The sequence below is a fragment of the Castor canadensis genome, chromosome 2 (genome assembly GCF_047511655.1).
Source record: "Castor canadensis chromosome 2, mCasCan1.hap1v2, whole genome shotgun sequence".
NCBI lineage: Eukaryota > Metazoa > Chordata > Mammalia > Rodentia > Castoridae > Castor > Castor canadensis.
In genome coordinates this window covers 93,493,433-93,510,402 of record NC_133387.1, presented here as the reverse complement: position 1 = coordinate 93,510,402, position 16,970 = coordinate 93,493,433, and the positions used below count along the sequence as shown (strand labels likewise).

General features: G+C 37.5%; 1 long non-coding RNA gene across 3 annotated transcripts in view; it reads left to right on the top strand.

Moving 5' to 3' along the window:
* Positions 1–16,397, top strand: part of LOC141420725 (uncharacterized) — a 53,587-nt gene extending 37,190 nt beyond the window's left edge. The window contains exons 4-6 of one of the 3 annotated variants that reach the window (XR_012445273.1): positions 10,516–10,571; positions 11,467–11,550; positions 15,490–16,397. This is a non-coding gene — a long non-coding RNA (uncharacterized lncRNA). The remainder of the gene's footprint in view (positions 1–10,515; positions 10,572–11,466; positions 11,551–15,489) is intronic. The other 2 variants (XR_012445274.1, XR_012445276.1) reach the window with 2 other exon arrangements.
* The last annotated feature ends 573 nt before the right edge of the window (positions 16,398–16,970 follow it).

Genomic DNA, 16,970 nt, shown 5'->3' with positions numbered 1-16,970 from the left:
AGAGCACATTCTGAGACGGGCAGCCTTCCAAACATCACAATTACTTCTGTGGAAAAGCAGAGCCAAGATGTGTATGGGGTGGGGGAAGGGGAAGTCCGGAAAGTCAGTGGCTGAGATGGGTTAAAACTTGTATGTGCATCTGGAGATAAAGAGGTCAGAGGGCCTAGGGAAGATTAGAGCTAATGATCCAAAGGACTAGAAATCCTCGGGCTGTAACCCCCTGATACCACAGGGGCCACTGCTACTATCAGAGTAACACAGACACTGAGAACCCAAGAATTAACTACTAGTTCTTTAGGGCCCTTGAAGGTCAAAACCTTTTCTTGGTTTATTTTGTTTTGCTATAACTCATTTACTTAATACACTGTTGTTTTTAGGATAGTACACGCTGTATTAATCTATGATCATTACTCAGAAAACATAAAGCTTGTATACAAAAAAAAATCCTGTTTTCTTTATATATATGACTGTGGGGTGGGGGAAAAGGGGGAGGAGTGGAATGAGAGAATCAATGCCAAGATTCATTTTTGAAGGGTGGGAATTGCTATATCATTATCTAAACTCCCACAGTTTTTAAATGACCCCAAACTCCAGCCTATTTATTTTTACTTTCAAACATATTCAAAAAATTTGGAAAAATGCAGAGAAAGGAAGTTCAGTAGCTTGGTGGAAGACTTGTAAGAATTTGACCCCTTATTCATCGAAGGCTGTTTTTTGAAAATAAGGAATGTATTCTGCTAATTCATTTACTGCTTGCAGTCTCATCTCTTAGCTAGGGTGCGGCATGGAATGTTAAAAATATAATTACTATGAGTTCTCAGAAAAAGAAGTTTGTATTCCATTTGCCATTTAATGGTTATCTGATTGCAATTATCTTTTTCCAAAATATGGTGCTAGAACCTGCAAAATTCTCACAGAAATTGATATGGAGCAGTCAAGCAATGGCAAGTACAAAAGGGAGAAGAAATAGTGAGTACTGACTTTAAAAGTATTTACACACATTCCAGAGCATTCCAAGTACATAAAGAATAAACTTAGCAGGGAAAGACATTCCATGCCCAAAATTGTGTCTTTGAAACAGGGATCTGAGTAGAAGAAATATGTTTCTACTGTATGGAGAGAAACAAAACAGAAATTGTAGGCCCAAATGACGTGTTCTTGGAAGATTCGTGAGAGAGAAGGGCAAACATACACCAAGTGAATACTTCACATAAGGACATGCTTTGCAATTTGAGCATTTTTGAGCTTGCAATGGAATTTTAAAGCCATCCAGAAACAACAGATGTTTGAACCCAAATGATCCAATCCCTTGATGCCAAAATTAGGGCTCTAAGGATGAACGTTAGCATCGTAACATACGAAGAATAACTTCAGGAACTCCTCTCCAGGCAAACAGTTCAAAGAGATTTGTTCTCTGGCTTGCTAACCTAGTCTTTTATCTGTGCCCATTTATACTCTAAGTGATAAAAATTTCTGTCAAATAAGAATATTAATAACTAAAATCCAAGTCTTTTTTCTAAATCGGACTTGAATCTTCTGTCTCTCCTCTTTGAATACTCTATCTCTAAGACACCAGGAAGAGGACCCTACTGCACATTACTTATGCCCAAACTTTTATGTATGAAAATGCATAACAGATTATGGCTTCATCTACACAACCCACAATTATCCAGCTAATTTAATAGTTTCACAACTATTAAATTATCAGTCAAGCCAGATATTGTGAATAAGCAAACAAAAACCACTAATTCCCACCAACAATAAATACGCTTTTTTTTCTCCCAGATTAACTAGGCAATGGATACACACCAAATCTCTGCTTTACTTGATTTAAAAATGATATATCATTTAATTCTAAAACAAAATTAGTATTTTTATTAGCTTGTCAGATTAACTTTGTCCCCCGCTGCCCCGCTTATTAAACAAGTGAATATAATCTAGACCATCCGACTACTTTATTGAACTTCCAAAGAAATATCTCCTACACCTCATTTACCAAATAAACTTCTCAACAAGGTAGCCAAGATTTATTTATTCCCAGGAAGATGTTGGCATAAGGATGTCTCTTATTTTAGGCACATAAACACTGTAAAATAGCACCTTTGAGGAGAAAGTGGCAGTACGGTCACAGTTCTAAATGGCAGCCAGTAACTCGTACTGCAACTGCTCTTTAAAAATAGCATAGCAGCTATGATTATAATTTAGCTCCCCGGCACGTAAGTGTGGTATGAGCAGGAAGTGGGAGTTACATCTTCTGAGCCTGATAAGAGTAGAGTCTCTAATGCAAGACATATGCTCTGCAGCTTAGCTGGCAAGTTAGGCCTAGTCAGACAGAAGAAAAGCATCTATTTATCTTTAACCTAAAGATTAAGCTTATAAGTCTTAGAAGAATTTTTGAATTGCTATTGAATTAAGCTATGGGGAGGGGGTGGGGGCAGGGGGGAGAAATGAACCAAGCCTTGTATGCACATATGAATAATAAAAGAAAAATGAAAAAAAAAAAAGAATTAAGCTATGAAATTGAGAAAGTGTGGCGTAGATTTGATTGTGAAAAAATAATTTTATTGGAAAAATGAAGATTTGAGAGTAACTTCCAGAGGAAAACTAATTAAGTTGGCTGTGCAGTTGCAAACCTGTGTTATCTTGGGAGAGCCTCAATAGGGTAGAGCTGGTCCTTTGAGAAATCACTGCTAATCAAGGAGACATTCCAAACAAAAGAATCTCCATTGCCTATGAAAGGCCAAAGTTGAATTCCCTTAAGGATTGTATGTTTTATGAACATTTTACAATATCAGTAACTATTCCTAGTTCTACTTATGACAAGAAAAAATATTTCAGAATGCCCATAGGATTAGGGCATTGGTTTCTTCTAGGAAGCACTGGATGGTTTATATATTTCCAGATGAGTGTTTTAGAAGAAAGTAGAAGATAAAGCAACATGATCAGTAATTACTTGAGATGGCACATTAAAAAACAAATGGACTGCCAAGCGCTGGTGGTTCAAGCTTATAACCTTAGCTATTCAGGAGGCAGAGATCAGGAGGATTGTGGTTCAAACTGTGATTTAAAAAAAAAAGGGCTGGTGGAGTGGCTCACGGTGTAGGCCCTGAGTTCAAACTCCAGTACCACAAAAGAAAGAAAAAAAAGCAGATGGACTAATCAAATCATCTATTTTTTCCAGCCTACATTAAAGACAATGAAAAGGAGCTGATGATATTATTCAGGGCCTATCATCAAAATACAAATTGGATTTATTATCCTGTGATACAGGTCATAATAAGGAAAACCTGAGACATCTGGAAAACAACAACAAAAAAGTATATTTGATTTCTGGCCTTTATTCCTTTATAAACAGAAATCTAGGAACATTTTTCTGATTATTCAGAATAAGAATAAATTTTATCATTTAGCAAATATTTACTGAGTGTTTCCTATGCATGAAGTGCCATTGTAATTGCCAGAGATACAACAGTGGGAAAGATAGATAGGGTGCTGGCATTCAAGTAGGAGACATCAGTCAACAAATAAATAAGCAAAAGTCCTTTAAGGGAAATTATTACTGTGAAGGGAGCAAAAGGGTAATATGTAAAGAAGGACAGAATAGGTAGGGACTCTTAAATAGGATGGTCAAGGAAAGCTGTACTTGATGTGAGACCTGAATAATAATAATAATTCAAGGGGTTAGGGATATAGCTCAGTGGTTGAGTATTTGCCTGGTATGCATGAGGCTCTGGGTTTGATTCCCAGTACTGCCAAAAATGGAGCTCCTGCTTCTAAAAAATCATAGTAATGGTAATAATAATGTCAAGTGAGTGAACATGTGCAGGGGAATTTTCAAGTAGTAGAGGCAAGCACTAGTGCGAAGGTCACAAGGCTGAGGCAAGCTTGATTTCTCCAAGGAACAGAAAGAAGGTTAGTAAAGTCAAAACATGGTAATTGACCAGGAGAGAGGAAGAGATGGGTTTGGAGGGACAGGCAGGACCAGATTGCCCAAAGTTGTAGCACCTTGGTATTATGGATTAGATAAGTGTAAGTATCCCCCAAAGGCCCATGTATCAAAAGTTTGATCTCCATTGCATGGCACTATTGGGAGGTGGTAGAATCTTAAAAATGTAGGCCTAGTGGAAGGAAGTCAGGTCAGTGAGGTATGCCATTGAAGGGGAGATTGGGAACCTGGTTCTCCTCTTTCACTCTCATTTCCCAGCTGCTATGAGATAAACAGCTTCTTCTACTGGTCACTCCCACCATGATGGGCTGCCTTGCCTCAGGCCTAAAAGCCTGGTTATGGTCTGAAACTTCCAAAACTGTGAGCTAATATAAACCTTTCCTCCTTTTAAGTTGATTTTTCTCAGGTATTTTCTCACAGGTGATGGAAAGATGGCAAATATAAGAAGGTCCCATTCTTTGGGAGAGATGGCCCTATTCTAAAGGGATGAGTCCCTTTGGAATTCATGTAAGATTAGTCAGCTCAGTCTCTCACAACCATTCTCACTCCTCCTTAAATATCATCTTATCTATAATATCCTATATCCTTTTATTTAGCTCTCTGTTCCTGCCACCCACACCCTGTAGAATCATCTATTGTCTCTGAAAAACTCCTTTGTTCATAACTCTCTGAAATCACTTAAAACATGAATCCATAGCTAATCTTTTGCAAATCTCTCTTCACTTAAATTATAATTATATGGAACATCAAGGAGTGTGCCATAACATGTTTATAGCCCCAGAGCTCATACATGTATCTAACACAATGAGGGCCCCATAGTAAAGGATTTCATTATTAAATTAAGGGAATTGGAGAAAAAGAAAGAACTGTATAATTTTCCTCCATCCTTGAAGCCATAGTTTTGTTATTGCCAACATTTGAAAAGTTTATTCTTGAGATCATTCACAAAATCTTCCCAAGTGCATGAGTCCTCTCCACAAAGATGAAAAAGTAGGTAGTAGACAAATGCTGGTGGCTCATGCCTGTAATCCTAGCTACTCAGGTGGCAGACATCAGGAGGATTGTGGTTCCAAGCCAGCCTCGGCAAATAGTTCGCAAGACCCTATCTTGAAAATACCCAACACAAAAAAGGGCTGGTCGAGTGGCTCAAGGTGTAGGTCCTGAGTTCAAACTCCAGAACCACCAAAAAAAAAAAAAAAAGAAAAAGAAAAAAGTAGATAGTGATCCTTCCCTTCAAAATACTTTAGCATTCATTTACTTCTTAGAGCAATTATGATATATTTCTCTCTCTTTGGTAGATTAAGTGTTAACACCTGAATAGGAGCCTCCATTGCACCATTGCACATGTGACTACAGCATGTTTGCGGCTTGCTATTAAGGTGGGGTGGAGCTGAGGTCACTTTTCCCTACATGGGTGATGATCTCTGCTCGCCACTGAAAGGATGATGGAAAGATACAGCTCCTAGCTGATAATGAATAAAAAAAATACAGGGTGGCTAAGGGAATACATCACAGAACAATATCCTTATTAGAAGCTAGAGATGTAAACTTCCTTGGATGTCTCCTGAAATAGCAGTTTCTTAGGAGTATGTAACTCTGTCTAGATAGAAATTAACCTGTTAGCATATACTGCATTTGAAAATAGGATTCGGGTCAGGCACCCTGTGGTTCATGCCTGTAATCCTAGCTACTCAGGGGGCAGAGATCAGCAGGATCATATTTTGAAGCCAGTCCAGGCAAATAGTTCATGAGACCCTATCTGAAAAATACCCAACACAAAAAGGGCTGGTGGAGTGGCTCAAGATGTAGGTCCTGAGTTCAAGTCCCAATACTACAAAAAAAGAAAATAGGATTCAGTATGAGTGCAAGCCCTTACACAGATGAATATGGCAAGAATCCCTAAGATACTAGCTGAAATACCATAAAATTATTATATAGAACTCAATAACTTCCATATAAAAATTGCTTAGAAAATATAATGAAAGAAAATTTATGCATATAAGCAATAATAAGTATAAACTGTTTAATCCTCCTTCATTTTAAGAAAGTTTTTTTTTAACTTTAAAATCACACAGATGCTACTATTACCAGACAGGCAAAAGTTTGAAAGTTTTCACAACATACTATGTTGGCAAAGTTGTGAAGAAATGGTCCCACTCATATAGTGTAAATGGTCACAATTCTTACGAAAGGCAATTAGCAATAGTGCCAAAATTACAAGTACAGTTACATGTTAGTCTGCCAAGTGTCACTTCTGGAAATTTATCCTTCTTTATTTGATTATGTGAAATCACTGATGTACATTGTTATTCATTGTCACATGGTTTATAACAGCAATGATTGGGAGTGGAGAAGCAATCATCCATCAAAAATTTTTTTGCATAAAATATATACATATCCAGAACTAAATTACCTAGAGGTTCAGGGTATAGCTCAGTGGTAGAACATATGCTTATCATGTGCCAGGCCCTGGGTTCAATTTCCAGCACCAAAATAATAAATAAATAATATAAATCTCAACTGAGGAGCATTTTTCAAAGTACCTGATCAGTACTCCTCAAAACTGTCAAGGTCATTGAAAACAAGGAAAGTCTGAGAAACTGTCTCAACTAAGAGAAGCGCAAGGGGGCATGAGGACTAAGTGCACGATGCCCTGGAACAGGACGAAGGATATATGAATAAAGTGTAGACTTTGGTTACTAATAATATGTCAAAGCACTTCAATAATGTAACAAGTATACCATACTAAACTAAGATTTCATAATGGGAAACTGGGTGCCAGATGTATGGGAATTCTCTGTACTACCTTTGCAATGCCTTTGCAAATACAAACTCTTCTAAAAAATGAAGAGCATAGCCATATAATGAAATAATTCTATGCAATATTCATGGAGGAATAAAGAAGTTCTATCAGAACTAATAAGGACAAATCTTTAATGTCATTAAGTTAAAAAAAAGGAGTTGTGTGAGAACTTGCATTTTTCTAAAGGAATCCTGCATGTACATACAAGTACCTAATAACCTAATAACATGGTCACCTGCACCTATCGAGGATGGAGTAGGGAAAATAGAGTACATAGATAACAGGGTGTGAAGAGAGAGAGAGAGAGAGAGAGAGAGAGAGAGAGAGAGAGAGAAGCCATGTGACTGGAATACCTATTTAACAAATTGTGTTAATTTCTGCCTATAGGACTATATAAATAAGCAATGAGGATGAGGTCATAGTTGAGAAACAACTCCTTTCCTCAAATGATGAATCTTCTACACCTGTATCCTTACAGATGAATTTAAAAAAAAAACTATGAAATGAAAAGCCAACTGATTTAAGCCTGTCAACCCTGTGTGAACTAAACTCCCACAACTCAAACTCCTAAATGACTTTGCCTAATAGATCATGCTACTCTTACACAGTATCCACAGTTTCTTTTTCTGTAGAGGGAGACTTAAGTAAAATTTTGTTCTGGAAAACTTTTATTATCAACTAGAAGAGAGATCATTTATGGTTAGAAAAAAGGAGTACAGAGTGGCAGAAGCATAAAACATTGTTTAAAATGAAGAACAAGCTATGAAAATTTTGTTATTTTAAAAAAAGATTAACAAATTCAAGTTCTCTTCCACCTCTAGTATGATATTCCTTTACTGGATATTTGAATAGTAGATAGAGAAAAGGGACAGAATAATTTGAAATTAGAACTTAGTCATTGAAAAAAATGTAGTGATTTAAATAGTAAGATTCATTTTGCCTTTATTCCAAAGAACTACTGGAAACACAATTCAAATAAAGCATTTAAGTGTAAGAGCATCTTCAAATCAGATCCTCTCTCCCTAATATTTGGGATACCTAAAATCAAAAGTACATTTTCATGTTTTCCAGTACTGGGGCTTGACCTCAGGGCCTACACCTTGAGCCACTCTCCTCCAGCCCTTTTTTGTGAAGGTTTTTCTTTTGTTTTGTTTTGTTCTGTTTGAGATAGGGTTTCATGGAACCATTTGCCCAGGCTGCTTCAAACTGTGATCCTCCTGATCTCTGCCTCCTGAGTAGCTAGGATTACATGCGTGAGTACATTTTGAAGCCAACATGCCATGTATCTAAATATTTTTTAGTGGTGAATCAAGCAAAAGTAATTGTTAAATATTTTCATTCTCCCATTTTGACACCCTCATAACAATCTGAAAAATCGGGTTTGAATTTAAGTCTCTCAGACTAGTCAGAGTTCCAAACCAAGAATAGCAGGGAAACAGGGGAAAGGCCTGTGGCCTACCCATCCATGAAAGGACAGAGGTGAGGATGAAGCCATGATATTTGATTTTGCCATGTAAGCTGGGAATTCCTCTGTCCTGGGACCCCAAATGTGATTTGGTGAGAGCACATCTCCTTAGCAACACAGACATCTCACTCTGTAGTCAGGGGCAGAGACCAAGGAATAGCAGAGGGAGGCCGTCAAAAAGTCATGGATCAGATTTAGGGCCTTTTCTCACCCTATCCTAAGGGTGATAGTGTTTCAGATACTTATAATGATCAATCATATAACAAAGGAATAGAAAATAAAGGTTTGACTCTTCTGGATCCTTTTGGAATATTGCTTTTGGACAGAGATTTTTTATTAAACTATTAATTGATTTTAGAGACAAGTTAAAATATAGTGATTTGTCTTCTGGCATCTGTCTTTTGGATTATCTGAAATTCAAGTTCATATGTAAAATACAGTAAGGTAGAGTTGGTTGATTTTTAATATTATTGTTTTGTGTATTTCTTTGTATATAATGTGTCACTCAAAAGATAATAATGTGTCACTAGGGGGATGGAGGCAGGGAGAACAGAAAAGAAGATCTACTGATCAGTTGACAGCATTCTGAACTGTTTTTATTTTATAATGTAAATATAATGCATTTACATTAACACACAAAAATTAAAGCTGTTATAATAGTTCCTTAAGCAAATATGGAAGTTTTAATGTTGAATTTAACTATTGGGCATAGTCTTTTGGTCCCCAGATGAAATATTGCCAACACAATAATATATTAGGTAATGTGATAAATACAGAAACTCTATTTTTTCTTAATGGTGACATTCTCATTTGAAGCAAGCTGTCAGTAGCAAACAGCTTTGCTTGAATTGCCTCGTTTAGCAGATGTCTTTGTTAGGAATGTGACAATTATCATCATTATTTATTTCACTGAATATCAAGTGGTACAGAGGGAGGCCAAGTCTTCATCAATAGTGCACATGGTTAATTACATCATGCTGGCTCCTTACAGGCCTTACTCTTTGTTACTTTCTCTTGCAATTATCATATATATATTTAAAAAAAAAAAAGGACATATCTGGCCAGGTGTGGTGGTGCACATCCATAATCCCAGCACTTGGAAAGTGGAGGCAGGAGGATTTTTGAGTTCTAGTCCACCTGGACTACATAGTGAAACCCTGTTTCAAAAAACAACACACCCCACCCCCACTTTTGATTCTGACTGAATGCAGTTCAAAGTTGGTATCAGCTGTTACACAAAAATATGTAAATTACATGGAGAAAAGGAAATTACTTTTTCCAACTTTGTTACTTGCTCTATGATAGCATTAAGTAACATTTACAAAGAGCTCACTCTGTACCAGATGAGTACACTCTACATACATTATCTCTTTTGATTATAAGAAACTCCCCTGATAATTGTGTATATTCATTCACCATGTCTTCCTTATTAACATATGCTTTGTTATATTAGCCAATGACTTGTTCTGATATAATAAATGTTGTGAATTTTTGTTTACTGAATAATTGCTACTATAGAAATTCTATTACAGATGTGTTGTACTCTCTGATTAGGAGATTCACAAATTCTTTGTGTTCCCTGTGGAAGCATCCAGGCAGAACATGTGGATATAAGGGAGGTAATAGAATTTATTTAAGGGAAAGGCATTACAAAAAGCAATGGTGGCCAGGCAAGCCAGGTGGGATAGAGAAGCAGGAAGCCAAGAGACCAGGTGCTCTATTTCAAGGCATTTTAAAACTCCTGATAAGCTGTGGGTGGGGAAAGATTTGGGCGGTTCTGGTGCAGTGGATCCAGTTAGGGTGGTTCACAATTGCTTTGAGCATACACTTAATCTAGCTTTTAGATATTTTAATCATATACGTGGAGTGTAACCAATATTCATGGTTTTTTTTCCTAAGAGATAATGGAGGGCAGAATCAACCCAAGCTTCTTGTCTTAGAATTTGCAACTGCAAAGGATAGCATTGGGCTGAGATAAGGAATTTAGTATGAAACATGGGATATAAGGAGTCCCTTGGCATCTTTCCTTATTTTTGGTCTACCTCATGTAGAAGATTGATATTATAATGAAGACCAAACTATTGACAAAACAAGATAAAAACATCTCAGTTTCCCCAAATAAATTAGATTTGATTTTTACTTCTCCAGATTAAATCAGGGCAATTGACACAGAATTCAACAATTCAATAAGAAATAAGCATATGGAAATAAGCATATTCATAAACATATATAAATATGGGAGTACTTCACATTCATTGGTTTGGATACAAAAATGAATTATACTGTCCCAATCTTCCCAAGGATGTGTGCTTTAATGGAGAAGAGAAACAACTATCTGGGTGCCAAGACAGATTGTGGTAAGTTTTGTGTGCCAAATATCAACCAAGTTTTTGATTATATGGGGAGGTTCTTGATGGGGAGAGAGCATTTGGAGGAAAATGATTTGAATCTGGCTTAGAAGGTCCCTAACCCTGGGGCCTGAATTTTAAGGGCCCTGCTCCAGTTTTCTTTCTATGGAAACAGATCTGGGAGGAAGGCCACCAAAGGTAATTGTTTGAGAAAAGGCAACTGAGTAAAGGGTCTGTTTGGGAGTCTTGTTATAGACCAAGATGGAATGGGAGGTAAAATTGGAGAGAGGGAGTTGAACCAAATTACAGGGGGCTTCAACTACAGAGGATACTGGGTAGAAAATGAAAATATTTAAGCTAGAAGTATGACATGAATCTTAGGAAGGTGACTAGCAGTGGTATCTTAAAAAGCAACATTTAAGGTACTTGTGGAAAAAGACAAATAAGCCAAAGAATGGAAAAGTGCTTTTTAAAATGCAAAATCACTTAACATGTGATTTCACTTGGAAGAAGGACAAACTGAAAGCAGGGGAGGAAGGCTATTGCACTAAAATCCATCCAAGAGTTCATGTTTCTGAAGAAGAGTAGCAAACAGAGAAGACAGATTTGAAAGATAGTGGTAGAAGTATTCTCCACTGGGTTGATTATCCCAGAGATACACTGGAGTAAAAAATGATGCACTGAATTTAAGTCAGAGTTTAAGGTGTCTGTAATACATCAGTGTGGGATGCTCAGCATTTAGTTAGAAATCAGGGTCTGAATAAGTTGAAGTTATTCTGACAAAGGTGGATAGAGGGGTGAATAGCCAGAAGACAGGATGAAATTACCAAGGCACTGTTGAGAGTAAGAGATACTGAGCATTGCATCTTCAAAAATCTTACATTTTATGAGTTTTGTTTTTAAGGGAGACAGGACTAAATAGAAGCTGTCTGCAAGGCAGGAGAACCAGAAGAATGTAACATGGACACCAGTGGAGATTAGACATATGGTAAGGAGAGGTGGTCACTGTTGTACAATTCTGTTGAAGATAGAATTTGAGCAGAGGATCTAAGAAGTTTTTTGGCTTTAGAAATTTCCATAGGTTGGTGGTGTTAGGGATCAAGTGGGAGAGAAAATGAAAGGGGATGAAGTTTGTGGATGAAGAAGGAGTCAGACATACCATAAATGAAATTAGAGTCAAAGGAAACTCTCCTTTAGGGTAAGAGAGCAAAGGATTGCAAGGACCAAGGGAAAGATGGAAAGGGAAGGGAAGAAGGCCCAGAAAATACATGGGGAATATAAGACTGACGGAGCAAAGTCAAGAAAAACACGAGAATGGAAGAGAGCAAAGGCATAGATGGAAACACTGGCTTTAGAAGGACATCAGGAAAATTCTTTAATAACTAGAGAGAAGATAAAGGAAATTAGTGAAAACTTATGCAAATAAAATTTGTAAGTACTCACATCAAATGACCTCTAGCTTCTTGTAAAATCGGTAGCAAAACAAGGTGGAGGTAGGAATAGAAATTTAATGAGAGTACAAAGGATTGAGATAACAGGTCTGATTATTAAGAGTGAATCAGTGAAAGGTGAGAACAGGAGTGGCCAGTGTTGTTGAGTCCCCAGGCAAATTGGATACAATACATTTTAGATAATCCAATCAGCCTGGGTATGCCCAGGTGCCTAGGAAAGAGAAGATACAGATGGGTGCCTTAACCAGTGCTGCAAACTGGCCAAGAAAGAATGACATTAGGATGAAGTGAGAGTACAGTGGGAATTGTTCCTGAGATTTAGAAGGGGCCTTGTGATGTTCTGCAAAGCCAGGAAGTCTTTTAAATGAAGAAACAGCAAAGAATCTGGACCTAAAATTATGAAGAGTTAGTCAGAGGAATAAGATAATAGGTAGGGCTAGGAAGATAGGTAGTGACCAGAGGAAACTTTTAAAGTTTTGAGGGTCTCCAGTGTGAGGGAGTTGTGGGTGATGGTAAAAACTACGGCATTGGCATCTTCACTAAGGGGGATCTGAGGCAGAGTAATGTGGAAATCACAAAGACCAAGTTAAAGAGCTGATAGGTCAGAGAGTTAGAAAGATTATCAAGATGGATTTTAAATCCCAAATAATACTTTGATCATAGTTGAGGTTTTGTTGTTTGTAGTACTAGGGATTGAACTCTGTACCACTTCAGTGGAGTCAGGGCCTTGCTAACATTGTCCCTTGAACTCACACTCCTCCTGCCTACGCCTCCTGAGTATCTGGGATCCAGGTTCGTGCCACCATACCTGGCTATTGCTGAGTTTTTAACATGACAAAAGCCACATTAATATGGTATTAAAACAGATGAACAGCTAGAAAAATATTTGGAAGGGCACGCAATGTTGTTCATTCAGTAAATACATATTGAGTACTGTGATGTGCTTAATGTGAAACTACATTCAATAAGCATGATATGATGGCTTCTTTGGTAAACAATGGTTTAATTAACAAGATTTTAACTTAAAAAAGATTTTAATTCCCACTGTCATAGTACAATTTAGCTCCTGATAGATGATCTTGTGCTAAAAGTAGAAAATACAAATTGGTTACTTGGAAGAAGAAAAAAAGATAGGAAAGCTGAACACAGTAATTATGAGAAATCACCTTATAATGAAATAAATGTTTGAATCAAGTAAATAATAGTGATTCCCAAGAAATTGCTTGTACTCATGGTGAAACTGCTAATCGTTCCCTAATGTTTTGCCTGAGAGTATAAACCTTCACACTCAGAGTCTTTCCACAGTCAACGAGCCTGTCATCATCGAGGCTCCCTTTGGGTTGTCACAGGACTAGCTTAGTGGTGAGACATCTGGAGCCACTGAATGCAGGAACCACAACAAACTAGGCTCACTGGCCCTTTGTACCCCAGATGGGAACACAGGCACAGTTTTCTAAAGTTTGGAAAATAAATAAGTTGTTTTTTTAGAGACAAGTACAGTGACTCTATTATACGCACTCATCAGGAGACTGTGCAGAGTTTGGGATGCTGTAATCTTCCAACTCAAAGAGGAATTGTTGGGCAGATGTTGAAAAATATATGCAAATGGGTCCTGGGAGTACATGTTATCTCTAAATCTTCCCAAAGAATGTTGACCCGGTCCTAGAGCATCTACTTATATATTCTTTTCAAATAATCTTTAAACTGAGAAGCCTGATTTCGCATTACTTAGGTTAGTTCAATATAGACAAAATGTTGATAACTGTTGAAGCTGTGTGGTAGATAAGAGGGTTTATTATACTGTGTATATTTGAAATTTTACATAATAAAAATTTACTACTTTCCATAATAAATAAAGAAGGAAAGAAAGGAAAGATAAATCTCTTTATTATACTCATGTGGTTGGAAGTAATGAGTCTCCTTTCTTGCTTACTCCAGTTCTCTTTTGTCCACAACAAATTGGAATGCACTAAGGTTTGAATGGTAATACCATCATTATTATTCCTCTTATTCCTTCATGCCTCATAAACATCTTGCATGTATCCACATTTCATTTATCTCTGTGAAACTTCTGCATTCACTACCAAATAGATAACTTCCTAAAATCTATACTAAATGGAATAGGTTTTTAATCATTCAAAAGCAAATCTCTAAGAGGTGCTGGTGGCTCATGCCTGTACTCCTAGCTACTTGGGAGGCTGAGATCAGGAAGACAAACAGTTTACAAGACTCCATATCCAAAATAACCAGAGCAAAATGGACTGGAGATGTGGCTCAAGCAGTACAGTGTCTGCTTTGCAAGCCTGAAGCCCTGAGTTCAAACCCTAGTACCACCACCACCACAACAAAAAAAAGGCCAATCTCTATTGCGTACCCAGTTTGTGCCATAATTTTAACATTATTTTATAAATGTCATGACTAAATGTCTTTGTAAGGACATTTACAACAGAAAGCCTGTAATCACTCAATAAACATCTATTAAGCAACTACTAACTGCAAAGCTTTGGTGATAGAGCATGCTGAGAACTTTTGCAGGGAGGGAAGAACAGTGAGGTAGCCCTTCTAAGTGAGGGAGAAGGACCTTAGATCCCCAGGATTTACCCACAAAGGGGTTTGAGTCTGAGATAATGCCAGGAAGGGCTGAGTACCACTGGCCTAAGTCATCAAATCTGAGGAGCTCAGCAGACTCTAGTCTGACCACAGCTGGTACTGTCTTCTACTTGGAGTGTAATTGGCAGGTATAACGCAGGGTATGTATATGAAACTGCATTCTGGCACCAGAAGGACTATGAAAACAGGGTCAAGGCCTATAGAAAGAGTCAGCAGGATTTGGGCAAGGGGTCAGGACTCAGAGATGACAGGGCTTAGGTTCAAGACTGGACTTTGTTCCTGGTGGAGTACTAAACAGAGACCCTGAAAACACCAATTGTGTATTTTCTCCCTTTTGTGCAGCAGACACTGTACAAAGCTCTTTACTCATGTAATCTAATTTCATCTTCATGACAGTCATATGAGAATTGTTGATTTGCCCGAAGTCAGATAGCCAGTAAGTGACTGAGCTATGATTTGAGCTTAACTTGATTCTAGCTGCAAAGGCTCTACTCTTTTCACCCCTTTGTGGTACCTACAAAACTGGGGCAAAGGCTGGTCAGGTTCACCCAACCATAGCTAGGGAGACCATGAATGTATGAGGGGCTCTTTTGACAGGAGGTATCAGGCAGTTGGCAATATCCACACTCCACTTACTAGGGGGTAAAATAAACTGCTAATGACTCCTACTGTTAAGGTTTTTATTTCAGGTGTTAAGGCCTGGGAAACACAGGAAAATTGGCAAATCTGTGTTTGTGCCCACAGCCTCCCTGATTTTACTGTTTCTCTTCCAATCCCTGAAGAGGGCCCTAGTGTTCTCATGATCTTCAACTCCAGTCACATCAAATAATACATGTCTGATGACACACGAAAATATTCTGCTTTAGGGACCTCCTGCTTTTGATCCAAGATCGGGTGCTTGGAAGAATGAAGGTGATACCAGGATCAGGGGATAAGAAGGATTTGGAAGACATGCTGAATTCCCTGAAGTCATACTTATGGATAAACTGGAGGCTGTTCAGAAACTGAGGTGATTGCTATTTGAAAAGAGATCATAGATTTCAGGAGATGGAAGGTTCAAGAGTTATGCTACTTAAGAGATTCTCTTGAAGTACTTTTCCTGCCACTGTACAGCCTATTTGTACAAAGTCCTCATTTTCCACAGGGAACAATTAGTATGTGTACGCTTCTTACAAAGACAGTCATAAGTGATCATAACCATCAAAGCCTCTTTTTTTTGATAACTGAAGTTATACACCCAGACACTGCTTAATTAGTATTCTAAATACCACTTCTGCCCAACCCTACAATAGGCAAAATAAACAGTGATTCTCCTGGTACCCCAACCCCACCACCATCATTACCCAATGAAAATTTGGGGTTATGGAATTTTCCTCTACTTATCAATATCACTGTGAGTTTCTCATTGTTCTGGAAAATACTTAATGACTAGTGACTATTAAACATATTTAATGTTTTTTAGATTTAGGTGGTAATTTGGTTTTGGTTTTTGTTTTTTGGTAGCACTGAGCTTTGAACTTAGGGCCTATACCTTGAGCCACTCTGCTAGCACTTTTGTGATTTTTTTTTTTTTTTGAGATAGGGGTTCATTAAGTGTGCAACTTTTGCAAATTTCTTGACTTCTCTTGCTTTCTGCCATAATACAACCCAAATATTAGTACTTGCCTTGAGAAGTTTTTGTGAGACTTTAGGGCAGTATGTGTGAAGAGGTTCAAAAATATTTGTTGACAAATATGTAGTCAATGGTCAATAAAGGTGGCTTTGATTATTTCTTAGTGTCTGTCATACTTTGGAGGCTTAAAAACTGTCTATCTTATGGGAATTTAAGAATTATTGTTTTCATTTTTAGTTACCAAAACAAAACACATCTGTTGCCAGAATTCAAATCACATAAGTGGACAAATAAAAACCCCTAAGAAGTAACCACATTTAAGCTTGACACATACCCCTTTTTCTAGGCATGTACAAATATATAGTTTTTAAGCCTGAGTTTAGACTACACATAGTGGTCTGCAACTTAAGGTACTGATTTAACATTATGGACATTTTTTTCATGCCTGTTTGCATAATTGGACTCTAATTTCTGATAAATCTATTAGTGAATAATTAGGTTATTATTTTTTGCTGTTTTAACCACTGCTGCAGTGAGCATCCTTATGTAAGTATCTTTGGCATATATATTAGTTATTTTTTTTCTAGGATAAATTTCTAGAAGAGGAATTGCCAAGTCAAAGTACACATTAGCTAGGGAGAATGTTAGGGGATGAATTGTGTCCCTCAAGAATTTACATGTTGAAACCTTTAATCCCTCAGAGCCTCAGGATGGGACTGTATTTAAAGATAGGGC